General features: G+C 38.2%; 1 pseudogene; it reads left to right on the top strand.

The window, feature by feature from the left end:
* Positions 1 to 973: 973 nt before the first annotated feature.
* Positions 974 to 2,170, top strand: LOC131043796 (pectate lyase 1-like; annotated as a pseudogene).
* Positions 2,171 to 15,238: the final 13,068 nt, after the last annotated feature.

The raw sequence follows: 15,238 nt of genomic DNA, 5'->3' as shown, positions 1-15,238 counted from the left end.
TCTTTTCACGGTCTTTGATGATATTAGGTTCTTTTGACTTCCACTATCAACAATAAAGTGTAGGGATTTTCCTCCGACCAACATCTGTGAGTGAAACAATCTCTCCTCATCCTCCCGGGGCAATATCTTTGTAGTAGCTACCATTGCATATGGATTAGCCTCAATGACTTGTTCATGACTTTCTTTTGGGCAAGATTCTGCCACCTGAGGTTCTCCCTTGTCCTTATGCATCTCCATCATTAAACTTTTTATGGTTATGCAATCTTTTGTGTTGTGAGTGGGACTCTTATGGAATTCACACCACATAATGATCTCTTGTGTCTTCTTCATACCCAATGCCTTTTTCGTTGGTGAATTGGGAGAAGATTCCTTGGAGGTTTGTTTCCACGTAGTTTTGCTACCTTCACTCTTCCATCTGTTATTTACGAAGTTATCCCTCCTTCCTTTCTGCCTGAGTTTCTCCTCAATTTTTGTTGCAAATTTATATGCACCAAGTAAAGTCTCTATGTTTAGGAATTCCATTATGGTTTTAATATACTTATGGAGTCCACTCTGATATTTTAAAACTCGGTCCTTCTCACAATCTTTGATGCCAATTTTTGTTGTTAAAGCATGAAACGGATTAGTATATTCTTGAACAGTTTTTTTTTTGTTTTTTTTCTGTCAAACCAATTGCCACTGCATATATTTCTGCTCATATGTATCTACAGAAAAATATTCTTCATTTATGTGCTCCATGAATTCTCCCCATGTAGGTTTTTGATAAAAAATGAACATAATGCCAGTTTTTGCACGCTTAGACAGACTGAGAGAGGCAGCTATATGTTAGGTACAATATTATATGAAATGAAATAGCTGAGTATTATGTCGTGTATGGTGAGCTCTATAAATGCAAGGGAAAACAGAAAAATTGTCTACAAGAAAAACTATTTGCTAATCCCATCAATCAATTGTTGCCAAGTACACATTTCCAATGGCTGCTGCAGAGTGGATGCACTTCCTTCTTATTTTTCTTGCCCTTTCATTGTCTTCTTCAACGTCCTACAACCCTATTGATAAGTGCTGGAGAAGAGATCCAAATTGGGCACAGAACAGAATGAAACTCGCAGATTGTGTTGTGGGCTTTGGAAGCGCAGCCAAGGGAGGCAAAGGAGGAGAGATATACAGAGTCGCCAGCCCAGATGACAATGTTGTGAATCCCCTGCCCGGGACTCTTAGATATGGAGTTACTCGCGATGGTCTCTATGGATAGTTTTCTCTGGTGATATGAAGATAAAGCTTGAGATACCCCTGTTTGTGACCAGCCACAAGACTATCGATGCAAGGGGCTCAAATGTTCACATCAGCAATAGGCCTTGCATATGCCTCTTCAATGTCAGCAACATTATCATCCACGGATTAAACATCCACGACATCAAGCCAAGTGTAGCTGGTAACGTTCTCCTCTCACAATCCAAGAGCCATGAGATGATGGATACACAAGATGGAGATGGAATTTCAGTTGTTACTTCACGAGACATTTGGATCGATCATACAAACCTCTCCAGTTATGCAGACGGAGTTGTAGATGTCACGCTTGCTTCCACTGCAGTTACCATTTCTAACAACTGCTTCTCTTACCATGATAAGGTAACTGGTAACAGACAAAATTGTGCACTGTAGACTGGTTTCATGAAAATGGATGAATGGCTCGTCTTGATTGTTCATTAAAACACTACAGGTGATTCTCTTGGGACACTGATGATTATACAGCCAATAAATCCATGAAGGTGACAGTGGCGTTCAATCACTTTGGGCATGGCCTCATTGAACGTATGCCAATGTAAGTACAATTCAAACAGAAATCCCTTTGCTGTCTCGTGAAGATTGACCTTGTTTTGCCTAATCACGACGTTGGCAATTGGCATGAAGCAGGTGCAGACATGGGTATGTTCATGTTGCCAATAATAACTACGAACCATGGGTAATATACACAATTGGAGGCAGCGCAAGTCCCATCATCAGAAGCGAAGGGAATCGGTTTGTAGCTCCAAACGAGGAGTGCAAAAAGGAGGTGACATGGCGTGAGAGCCCAAACGGAAATCGTTGCTTTTGGAAATCTGTTAGAGATACTTTTGCAAATGGAGCATTCTTCCAACCATCTGGGAAAGGGAAAGCACTCCCCAGCTAAAAATCTCAGCAGAATTTCAAAGTTTTACTAGGAACACTTGTTCCCATATTAACGAAGACTGCGGGAACCCTGTCCTGCATTCCCAATCATCCTTGTTTGTAATTGTTGCTATTCAAACAAATGTCCAGATTCTTTGTATTCACATTAAATAATACAAAAAAATTATATGTTTATGTATTAAACCGGGTTATACGAGGGCATACAAATATTTATGGCTTCTCTTCTCTTGCATACTGTGAGGTCCAACGTAAGTACAAAAAATATTATTCATCGACGTTAGGGTATTATATATAAAACTTTGGATTAAAATTTGACATCTAGTTCTCAATGGAAAGTTGTATCTGAAGAAATTAGAAAAGACTGTCACAGCCCCACGTCAGGTATTGGAAGTGGATTGACTGTGAGAGGGGGTGAATCAGAGTCAATAACAAATTTGACTCATTTTACTTAATTTTTTCACTTTTAAATAAAATGACAAAGCTTGTACCAAAATAAAAATAACAAATTTGACTCACTTTATTTAATTTATTCCCTTTTAAATAAAATGACAAAGCTTGTACCAAAATAGAACATGCGATACACTGATTCTTATTTAAGCATGTTTTTTTGATTATTCAATATAAACAAATTGAGTAATCCTTTTATGCTTAACTTTTAACCTGACATTGCTCAATGAATTGTTTTAAACATTGTCTAAATTGTAGACTTGACTTTTTGAATAAAATGGGAGTTCGCAGATTTAAACACAATGAATGAAGCATAGATTGACAAACATCTGAAGAAAACTTTGCATAACATCAACACAAGATAACCAAATGTATCAAAGCATATCAACTAATGAAACACATAGAAACAAATTGACACATGACACCACGATTTCATGAGTGGAAAACCCTCTTAGGGTAGAAAAAAAAATCGGCAAAAGTTCCTTTTATTATTCAAGAGAAACCACTCTGTACAACGAGTTTCGAAGCACCAACTTCAGGAGCACCAACCCCCTTTCTCCTCATACAAATTAAATGCAAGTAAATTTATATAACCTTATAATTGCATAATCAGAATGCAAGTACAAGATTACATAAATATTAAATTTAAGATATTCAATGAATCCTTTTTCAATCTTTGTCAAACAACCAGAGAGTACAATCTCAATCTCTGTAACACAATCAGAGAGTAAAACTATCTCAATCTCTGTAATACAATCAGAGATAGTAATCTCAAATGTATTTCGGTTAAAACCCTTTCAAAACAAAAAATAATGTATGCTATGTTTTTTGTCAAAATTTTTGTAACAATCTTCTGTCATGAAAAATGTCCTTAAATAACCAGTGTTTTCTGAAACAAAGTCTTCAACTGTAATCCTCAAATAGAGTTACCAAACCCTAACTAGGGTTTTATTTTCAAACTGAAAATAACCTCTTTCTATTTTCGATTTACAACCTTTTTCCTTGTATTCAAAAATTGAAAAAGAAATGAATTCAAAAACCAAAAACTTGTATTCTCTATTTTTCTTTTTCAAATAAACTGAATAATAAAACCCTAATTCATTTTCTGTATTTTCCATTTTGCAAAATAAACAAAATTGTTTGCAGAAAATAAAACCCTTTCTCTTTCTTTTCACAAATAAAATCTTCATCTTTTTTTTATTTGTTAAAAACATACAAAACTAAAATCCTTACCATATTTTCTGTTAGAAAGAGAAAGAATGAGCACGTTACCTGATGAAAGTAACTCAACCAAACCAAAATACTTGTGCCATAAGTTTACCCAAAATCCGACAAAATCTGCAAGTGTTTCAAGAAAAAATAGCACCAAAAGAATCTCCATCGTCGTATGCCCAACATACCTAGCAACCAAATCAGAACACAAGCTAACATAACCACTGTGACTGCTTGAAAGATCATCATGGCAGTGACCTTAGGGTTTGCCAGATAACTACAATGAAAAATAATACCTTTTGTTTCCAGATTCATAATGTTATCGAACTCTCTATCAAATTACAATTGCATTGAAGTCCATAAACTAAAACCAATAACTTCAAATACACCAATGAGCTTAAAGCCAACTCATATTCATGTCACCATTCGTACCCACAACATACATTGTTGACAACACTATGCAATGTTCTTTAGAAACTTTACCAATTAAATTGATAAGTCAATAGTACCCTATGAAGTGCAAGTCGATACTACTATAATAAGTGCCAAGGCCAAATGTAAATGCCAATAGCACTATTAAAGTGCTTTAAATAAAAACTTGAGTATCGGCTATAAAATTAAATAATGTCATTAGCACTATGTGTTATATGAAGTATGACCAATACCAAGTGCTGAGTGCATAAAACATGTAAACCTTGCACTATAGAATATAATGATGCCACACACTTACAAGTGCTTATGGAATCAACTAGATGCCAATGAACCAATGTATGCCAAGCACTCAAAGTGCTATAAGAAATGACTATACCGAAACCATGTATCATTGCCATATGAATAGATAAAACATGTCTCCATATGAATTGATTTTAAAACAAGATATGTCATATGTATATCTTTCAACCTGTTAGTCTGTACACCTTAAAGTATAAAATGTTCTGCACATGGCAAAATATCAATGAACTGTGAATTAAAACTGCCAACCAATAAGCCCCATTTTGTCATCAAGGACAACTTAAGGGGCAACAAACTCCCCCTTTGTCCTTGACAACAAAAATCATACCATCATTGACCTGTATGCAAAAATCACCACTACATGCCAAAATATCAAAATGACCAAAAATGAGCAACCCGAATGCCTGTATAAAAACAATGTGAACCTAATGTAATGAATAATGCTAAAATCATTGAACTGTAAACCATCAAAGTGTCAAACAATATCATTTTATGAAATGTGAACTACCATGCCACTATAACATTACCAGATGTGAAAAATCATGCCACTGTAATATGACAATTGTATATGCCATAAATGATAGTAAGACTAGAAATGAGACTGAAAACATTGTAAGACCAAATGTCACTAAAAACATGAAATGTCACTGAATGAATAGAAAACTTGTCAATGATGCCTTTTTCTTTCTCCCCCTTTTTGTCTCAAGAACAAAGAGTAAAGCAACAAAGTGCTGCTAGTGGAGAGCTATGCTCCCCCTCAACATGTTCAGGGTTTTAAGGAAGAGTAGATTGAGAGATGACTCCCAACCTTTCCCTGAACTTTTAAATTACTTCTATAGATAAAGCCTTATTAAAGATGTCAGTCACTTGCACCTGGGAAGGTACATAAAAAAATTGAAATTCATTAGTTGACACTTGTTCTCACAAAAATTGTAATTTTATTGCTACATGTTTAGTGCGAGAGTGCATAACAAGCTTATTATAAAGATTTATGGCACTAGTATTATCATAGAAAATACAAATGGGTTTGTCAACTATAATACTCATATCAACAAGTTGATAAGACATCCAAATCAATTGAGTACAACATAATGTAGCATCTATGTACTCTGATTCAGCAATAGACAGAGTGACACAATCTTGCTTTTTATTGTGCCAGACAACAAGACAATTTCCTAGGAAGAAAGAAATGCCAGTAGTGATTTTTTTTGTCATCCATACAACCAGCCCAATCAACATCAGTGAAACCAACAAGAGTGAAATAATTAATCTGAGGATACCATAAACCATAGTCTAAAGTACCCTGAATGTACTTGAAAATTCTTCTCACATCATTCAAATGAGATTGTTTAGGTGTTGATTGGAAATGTGAAACCAAACATACTACATACATCAGATCAGGTCTAGATGCAGTCAAATATAGAAAATTATCTATCATTGATCTATGCTCTGATTGATTTACCTCAAGTGAGTCATTAGATTTAGTCAATTTACACCATGTCTCCATTAGAGTGCTAACTGGTTTGCAATTCATCATGTTAATTTTTTTAAGCATTTCTTTTTTATATTTAGTTTGTGATAGAAAAATACCTTGTTCGAGCTACATTACTTGAAGGCCAAGGAAAAAGATTAATTCACCCAACATGGACATTTCAAATTTAGATTCCATGATTTTAGAAAACTTTTAGACAAGGAATCATTATTGCAGCCAAAAATAATGTCATCCACATATATTTCAACAACTAGAATGTCATTACCTTCAACCTTGACATACAAGTTGTTGTCCACTCCACCTCTAGTGAATCCATTTGTTGTAAGCTGAGCATCCAATCTGGAGTACCAAGCTCTTGGATCTTGTTTAAGGCTATAAAGAGCCTTTTTCAACCTGTAAACATGATCTAGTTTAACTGTAGAAACAAAGCCTTCTGACTGTTCCATATATACTTCTTCATCAAGATAGCCATTGAGAAAAGTAGTTTTGACATCCATTTGATAAATTTTAAAAATTTTGTAGCAAGAATAAGCTAGAAAGATTCTAATTGACTCTAATTTAGCTACAGGTGCATATGTTTCACCAAAGTCTATACATTCTTGTTGTGCATAGCCTTTGCAAACAAAATGTGCCTTATTCCTAACAACATTTCTAGATTCATCAAGCTTGTTTCTAAACACCCATTTGCCACCTATCACATTTTTATCCTTTGGTTGTGGTACTAATTCCCAAGTCTAATTCTTTTCTATTTGGCTGATTTTTTCTTTCATAGCATTTAACCAACACTCATCAATTAAAGTATCAGAAATAGTTTTAGGTTCAAAATCAGTTACCAAATAATAATGCTCAGCCATTTGATCTTGTTCATTAGCTTGTTCTCTTCTCCTAGTCAAGATTCTTGCATCTTTGTCACCAATAATCTGACTTTGAGGATGTCTTTTGGCAATGATCTTGGAGGGTGTATATAGAGGAGTTTCTTCTTTAAGACTTGGTTCATTCTCCTCATTTGTTTTAAGATTTGGTTCACCCTCATTTGTTGCTTCTGCTTCTACAGAGTTCAGAGCTTTGTCAAGTCTTGTTGAAGTATCCTCCTCAACATCCTGCAAATTATCACATAGAAGCAATTGCTCATCAAATCTCACATTAACTATTTTAACAATTTTATTCAACCTATTATTTGAACATGGTTTAGAATGTAAACATATCCATGAACATATTCTTTCCAATACCTGTCAGGAAGATTTGCCTCATTGACAATTGTGCGAGCCATCTCTTTGATGGTTCTATTCTTTCTTTCGACCACCCGATTCTATTGAGGTGTCCAGGCAGCAACATATTGTCTCTTAATTCCATGTTTTTCACAATAGTCAATAAATTCTTGTGATGTAAACTCACCACCCTTGTCTGATCTCAAGCATTTCAATTTTAAATCAGATTCACATTCTACCATTTTCCTGAATATCTTAAATCTATCAAATGCTTCAGACTTGTGTTTGATAAATTTGACCCATACCATTCTAGTATAATCATCAACAAAGAGCATGAAGTACTTCTCACCATTAATTGATTGAGTCCTTGAGGGACCACATAGGTCTGTATGCACAAGTTGTAGTGGTCTTGTGCAAGAGTGTTCTTTAGATTTGAAAGAAACTTTTGTTTGTTTGCCTTTTAGACACTATTTCCATACTGTGTTTGTAGGTTTACTTAGAATGGGCAAACGTGTGACATTTTGGTTCTTGCTGATGTAAACCAGATTGTCAAAATTTACTTGTCCCAAGCATTTGTACCACAACCAATTTTCCTCAACTTGACCCATAAGGCATATACCTTTATTTTTTTTATAATCAGGGGAGTCAAGCAAGTTGTAAACATTGCCAACTGTTCTCAAACCAACAACAACAATTTTACCAGATTTATTTATGATAACGCAACCTTGAGAACTAAAGGATACATTATAACCACCATCACAAATTTGACTAACACTCAGAAGGTTATTTTTTAATCCTTCAACATAATAAACATCAAGGATTGGAGTATCACCATTCAACAGTAATGTACCTTTGCCTCTTACATAAGCTCCTGAATTGTCACCAAATCTTACAAAACCACCATCAAAATCTTTCAGATGAAGAAACTTATCTATATCTCTTGTCATATGGTGTGAACATCCACTATCCAACATCCACATTGATTTATCTTTTGAAAGAAGTCCAATCCGCACTAACATTGATTTCTCTAATCTAGGTACAAACTGAGGTTTCCACACCTTATCAATATTTGCCTTTGATTTGCACTGAGTAGAGGTATGTCTAAAGGTGTTACACTTGATATGTATAAATATATGAGGTTGTGAACAAACCGATGATCTACTGGGCCAGATAAACAATAATAGTGTCGGGTTGCCTGTGAGTAAGGTGACTAGAGTGCCTTTTACGTTGATTTATGTCCGGGCTAGGGCTCCAACTATAGTTAATGAATAGGCTACTTCTTATCTGGCCAAGTAGTTCCATCAACCCATAGTCTAGATCTCAAGTCTATCCTAGTAATTCACTGAACCTATATTCTTGTTCTCTGCCAATCACTACAAGTAGAAGTTGATCTAAGCAGTCCCCCCTCCCACCTGAGAGGGTGCATAGGGGAACAACCATTTTATCCGCCGATTATCTTAATCAACCAACTCCTTGTATAAAGAGAGACTATGCCTAATGCAGGAAGACAAGTGTTGCAAGAGAGAATTAATATCCTTTCCCGGTGGTCAAACTAGTAGTGAAATGTAAGGGGAAACCATCCTCTTTGGTTCAGCGATAGGGGTTTTCAATGAATAGATACTTGGCAGGGTGGGTAGATGTGTGGTGATCCAAGTTAGCTATTGATTGATTGAGAGATTGATTGACAGCCTATATATTTTGGGAGGGGAGGTCCTGAGGACGGCAATCAACACATTTTACTCCCTAACAGGGACGTGGTGGGAGGCTGAAATAAACCTTACCTTCCACTTGCCTTCTACCACCTTACTAACTATTGATCCTGCCTTACTAACTGCCCATCCTCTTCTGTCCAATGTGAGGGATTATATGATCTTTCACTAAATCCATAACAATTATTTTTTACCTCTTTCTTATTGTGCTTGGCCAAATCCTTGGGATGTATGGGAATTATGACCTCCTTCTCCATAAGGTACCACAATTAAACATCTTCCAAGCGATTTTGCAGCCTGCACTTCCCTAGAACACATTTTGAAGCGCCCTCCAACATGTGACAATCTTGGAGACCATGACTGGTCATGATTACAACTATTTAAACAAAAAGGTAAAACAAATCAGTAACTAAGATCAAACACAACCTTCCAATTACTAGAAGATTCTGGGCATCACCCCTCAACCCTTCTCAAGTCTGAATCTGTTTCACTTCTTGAAACTTGAGCATCACACCCTTCTAGTGCACCCTTCTACATGGATTAAAGTGCCAGGAATGGAGCACCCCCATTAGAGATGACTAAGTCAAAGCATGCAATAACTCAACCTCTAAATTGGAGAGAAATTGTTGCATGCAACCTACGGAACCATGCAATATGCCCTAGGCAGCCTAAGGATCTGCGCCCTATCTAATAAAAGATCATTCATGCAATCTAACAACTGAACTGTAGTTCCCCGAGGGCTAACCTATTGGCGGCAGCCTCTTTATGGTTCTAACAATGGGAGAAGGGACAATCAAAAGACTCCCTGAAGAAGCAGTTAGTACTAATGTTGTTTCTAATGAGTTTCTACTGACTTGATGCTAAATGGTTGGTTGTTTTCGTGGAAAGAAACTATAGAGTAGAGGGCGTAATCTATCTATTGACTTGGTGCTAAATGGTTGTTTTCATTAAAGCTCTTAGTCAATGAAGTGGTAGCTCCTAGTACATGGTTGAAAGCAACCAATTATGATGTAAGAGTAGGAAGGAACATGACATGATGAAATGTTAGAAAGTAAATGACGGTGAAGTAGCACGAAACCTGACAAAATAAATGAAGGTGAACCCGCTCCTACCCATGCCCGGTGCAGAAGGGCAAGAAAAATTCTACCTCCCTCACAAAAGAGCATCTTGATTTGGAAGTCATTCTCCCAATTGCAGTAGGAGTCAGGGGCAGGTCGCTTATCTCTCATCCCTGGGTGTGCGTCAAATACGAATCTCTCCTCAGATAGAAAACTATATGGGGCAATCTATATCCTCCCACCCACAATTAATCTACCCCCCTGGGAGGGCCCCCCCCTATATAATTGTGGGTGGGAGGCCTTTCCTATCCTATATTAGTTATAGTAGTTAGGATTAGAGCTTGAAACTACCCCTATCGGTCGACCCGAGTCCTTCAATTGTTCCATTCTTCCTCTCCTAGATGATCGCTAGTTTCAAGGGGGGGGGGGGTTGAACATAAAGTTACTCCTCCAACGCGGGGCGAGAAATCCAATCTGTGGTTGATCGGTATTCCCTCTCCCTCGTTGGATTTTCACAAGAGGCAACCTCAAGTGCAATTTGACTGGGTTCTATTGGCCCCCTTCTATATTATTTTAGGGGTAGGGGGTAGGGGGTAGGAATGTTAAATATAGGATCTAGAATCACTGTCTTCATTCATAGTGGGTAGGCATGTTACGTATATAATCTGGTGCACCCTACTAGAAGCGAAGGGGGTGGGTCATTACTCTAGCAGGGTGATGCCATTAGGAGGAGATAAATGAGAAGATGCCTACTATTATATGCAGGGCCATCTCAATTAGGATTTGTGCTATAAAATTACTTAAAGATGCATGCAAAGGTTGGCGGTTTGGATAGGGCATCGGTATGATAGATCCTGATACCCTATAGGAAGGACAGGGGTTCGGTGTGATAGAATCTATACCCATCGGTTCGGTCAGGGCCACTCCAGTTTATGAGCATTCGATGAATTATGTGTGTGCAGAAGGGGCTACTATTGTAAAGGGCGGGCGAATAGTAGGGGTAGAATAGAACTATTCAACTATAATGGGAGGGGTGGGGTATTAATCTACCTTTGCCATCATAGTTGGTATTGTAGGGTTATTCTATTGGTCAAGCTAGCGGGATAAAATAGTAGGGCCATCCCGATGAACTCCGGCATGTTACCTATAGAATCGAGAAAAGACAATATTGACCCCACCACTCGAACCGAATTTTAGGTCTGGTAAATAATGAATTGGTGAACTATCTATTTCTTTATAGTAGGGGTACAATAGTAGGGCCTCATGAACACCTTATTCTTGCTTATGGACGCTTATTCTAGTGTGTTTGGGGTTGGGTGGGGGGCATAGTATGGCAGAGGTAGATGCCGTTGCCGTACTCTTCTAATGGCGGGGGTGGGTGGGAGATATAATTGGGTTGGGAGCAATAGTTCGGGTAGGACCGAGGGAATTACTATGGAAATAGGTAGGAGTACGTCCAAGCTATATCATTTCAGATCGCGAAAGCAAGGTTTCTATAGGCTCAGTGGTATCAGTTGTAATCCCTAGAAATTAAACCGAAAGATCTTTACACCGGACCGGTACTAATAACGTCAACTGTTCGGGTCGGGTGGCACTGCACTACAATATAGATCCACGGCACTGAGAGAGAGAGAACGAATCTCTCCGATCCCAGGAGCAGCCATATGACGCAGAAGTCTCACATGCTGCTCCCATCTGTCTCTTCCTCCACAGCCAACTATCTCCTCTTAAGCTATCTAACCAGTCCGTATTTTGTTAAAAGCCGGTGCATGCCCTTTAGAATAGTAAGGGGAGCAGTTTTAAGGCCTTTGTATTGAGGACCTGTGGGATAGGACCAGCTGTAGCTATATATTTTATTTAAGAGAAAGGTCGTTCGTCGATACCCCTACAGTTCAATGGGCAACTTGCCGATACATCATAAACGAAATGATAGTTCATAGTTCACTGAGTGGGTTCGTGCACTAGAGAATAAGAATGGGCATGCTCCGGAACCAATCATTCTAATACTATGTCCCACCCACCCACCTACGGGGGATCTGATTATACCCATTGAAAGCATCTAAGAATGAGATATATTGTTTACCTGCGAGATTATCCATCACTTGGTCCTTGTTTTAAGGAAGGGGAAAATTCTGCTTTTTGGCACGTTCAAATATCGGCAAATCTGCACCCGCCCTCCCCATAGAATTGTAGGGGTCTTCCTTCTTAGGGATAACCACCAATTGTGATACTCATCCACTATCTCTCCCAGCCCCCTACAATTCGGCTAGGGGTAGGGGCCCAATGAAACCTGTATATAAAATCTTGTGGATCTCATCATAAACCATCTCTGGAGTGGTGGGATTTATCCTTGTAGCGTGGAATATGATAGGATGGTCCGATAGCATAATTCGTTTGATCCGATAGCCTGGAGGTTAGGCAATAGCGAAGGCATCAGTATAAGAAATATTAATTAATACTTTAATTAATGATCCACAACTCCCCCGCTAGAGGGTAGAAGGGTAAGGGAGTCGAGTCTACAGCAAACCACATCATACATAGCCTAATGGGCAGCAGCTGAACATGCTAGGTAATATCTCGGGGAGAGAGGGGCGTGCCCGCGCTTTGAAAGAGGCGTGACTCCGCGAAGCTCTACAAAGGGGGGTGGCCGCGTGCGCCCGTCTACCATTGAACACCACGTAAGTGTCTTTTCCCACGAGAGTATGTGATAGATGGGGTGCCTACCCGCTCTGCGGTCCGAGATCGTCGATTGGAAGCAAGCTGACGCTCGATAGTTGCAATTATCACTCTGCTTCATAATAAAAAAGTATCACGCTGCTTCCACTTCTACCACCCACCCTTTCCGATCACCCCGGCCCAACCCTACTATTCACAAACAGAGGGACCACCCCTATATTCACCCAGGAACCACCCCTCATCTCATTAACGATGAGCCCCCATACTCTAGAAGATCATACCCACCACCCAACACTCACAGCCCTATTACGTATCAATTTGCCATTACCCATTACCCGCAGACAGAGAGACGGGGATAGAGAAAGAGATTGATCAGCCATCGATGGATGGAGCGATCGAGACAGAGATAGAGCTATACATCAGAACCGGGTCGCTTCCCTCCCCCTAGATTACTTAGCTTTAGGCCCGAGAGATAGAGATAGCCCATACCTCCATAAACACAGACAGAGACCGATGGATCGATCGATAGATATCCAGATACATAGTCAGCTAGACAGATGGACAGATGGATACATAGCCAGCTCCAGAGATAGATCGACAGATAGCCAGCTGGAGAGATAGCCCCGGAATGCAGAGATTAGTACAGACAGCCACAGGGGGGTGGGGATATTAAGATTCCTAAGCCCTATAATCCCCTTCCACTTTATTAATTCGGAAATTAATAAGGAATTATAGGATAGTCGTTCGGCTTCATCCTCCCTCTCACCCCAAGGGTGGGAGATGTAGTTGGGGAGCCGTCGTCCGCCTTCAATATTCCAGTATCTCATTTTAATAGATTCAATAATATTATCTTAAGAATTCCAATTGGTTTCATTTTCTATTAAGTTCCATTCTTAATACTATTATTTATCTATAATAGAAAATTTCATAAAATAAAAATTTGTGTGCACATGACTAACAGCGCAGTACCAAGATTGAAAAAGAGTTCATTCTTGCTCATCTTACAAATAGTTGATTAGTATCAGTATTGATTGGTTCCAATCTGGTATTTACAAAAAAAGGATGAAAAAAGGTCACAATCAATATGAAATCGATAGGATTCCATCCCATATTCTATCGTTCTTCTTTATTCATGATCTATCGTTTTTTTTTTTTGTTCAGGATCTAGCGGATTGGAAACCATTCTTTCCCCCACTACTATTGATAGGACCCGAGGAGGCTGTAGTTGATTCGGGTGTGTGGGAAACTATAGTTCTGGAACTTTACTATGGAACTCCCGACCCTGTAGAATAGTAGGGCCTTAGAATGGTAGGGGCCCTATGAAGACCCGATTATAGGGTTATAGTTGAGGTAGATTAGTCGTTGATAGTGGGCCCCAACTTTGACTTTTGCTTGCCAAGTTGTCCTCCCATCTTGGGGAGGAGAGGAAAGGAGAGAGAAATCCGAGCAGCAGTCGAGCTATATTCTTTAGCTTCATTAAACCATACTAATACGAATCATAAACTCCCTCCCATCTCCTTGAGTGTATGCAGTATGAACTAGATCAGGAGAATGGTTCCAAAAAAAGTTTCCTATCTCTTTTTGGCCTCGCCCCTCTTCACTATGTTTGGAAAGCCATAGGCTTGTTTGTGTCCAAACATAGGAGTTGTATGGAGCAAAAAACTGCAAGTGTTGACCTTATGCCCAAACTTGTTGCAATAAAAGCATTAGCCATGAAAGAACCCAAATCTAAATGGTGTCATTCTATGGTAAGGCTTAAATTATTTTCTTTTTGCAGGCTTGGTGGTCTTTTTGGATGATTTAGCCTTTTCAAAGCCTACACCAATCAAGTTCTTGTGTTGTTTTTGTTTGATCAATATATCATTTAAATGTATTGTACTTTCATACTATTCAATTTTCTTTTGCAGATTTATTGTTTGTTGTTCTAAGGTTTTAATTTTATTTTCTCTGTCTTCAAGAAGAGACCTCAGATTTCCAACTACTAGATTTGAGTCATTTAACTCAACTTGTAAAATCTGATTTGAGCTTTCATGGGAAGCTACTAGTTTTTTATGTTTCTTCATTACTTTGAGAGCACAAAGTAACTCTCCCTCAAGATCAATTTCTCTTTGATCTAAATCAGATTGTTTTTTAGGTTTTCTAGTCATAGTGTTCATTGAAGAAGATTCTATTTCTGCCATGAATAGAGTCTCATCACCTTCACAAGGTGAGTCATCTTATTCATCTTCAAAGTCTCTTTTGTGAAGAGACTCTTCTTTTTCTTAAATATATTGATTTTTTTTTAGGGTTCCACATTTTCTTTTTGTAAAATTTTTATTGTTTTACCTCTTCATTGTTTTGATCACTTAGAGGAAATTGTGCATCAAAGTATCCACATTTTCCACAATTAAAGCATTTGAAGTGTTACTTTCCCTTGTATTTCTTTTTCAGTTTTCTAAAAAGAAATGCTTCAATAGAATTTGAGAGTTCAAATTCACTATCAAGTTCTTCTTTATTTTCTACTTTGAAAGCAGTCTCTTTAGAAGAGGAAGGATT

This window comes from Cryptomeria japonica, chromosome 5, assembly GCF_030272615.1.
Source record: "Cryptomeria japonica chromosome 5, Sugi_1.0, whole genome shotgun sequence".
Taxonomy (NCBI): domain Eukaryota; kingdom Viridiplantae; phylum Streptophyta; class Pinopsida; order Cupressales; family Cupressaceae; genus Cryptomeria; species Cryptomeria japonica.
Note: the sequence above shows the minus strand (reverse complement) of the source record. Positions and strands in the feature narration are given on the sequence as shown.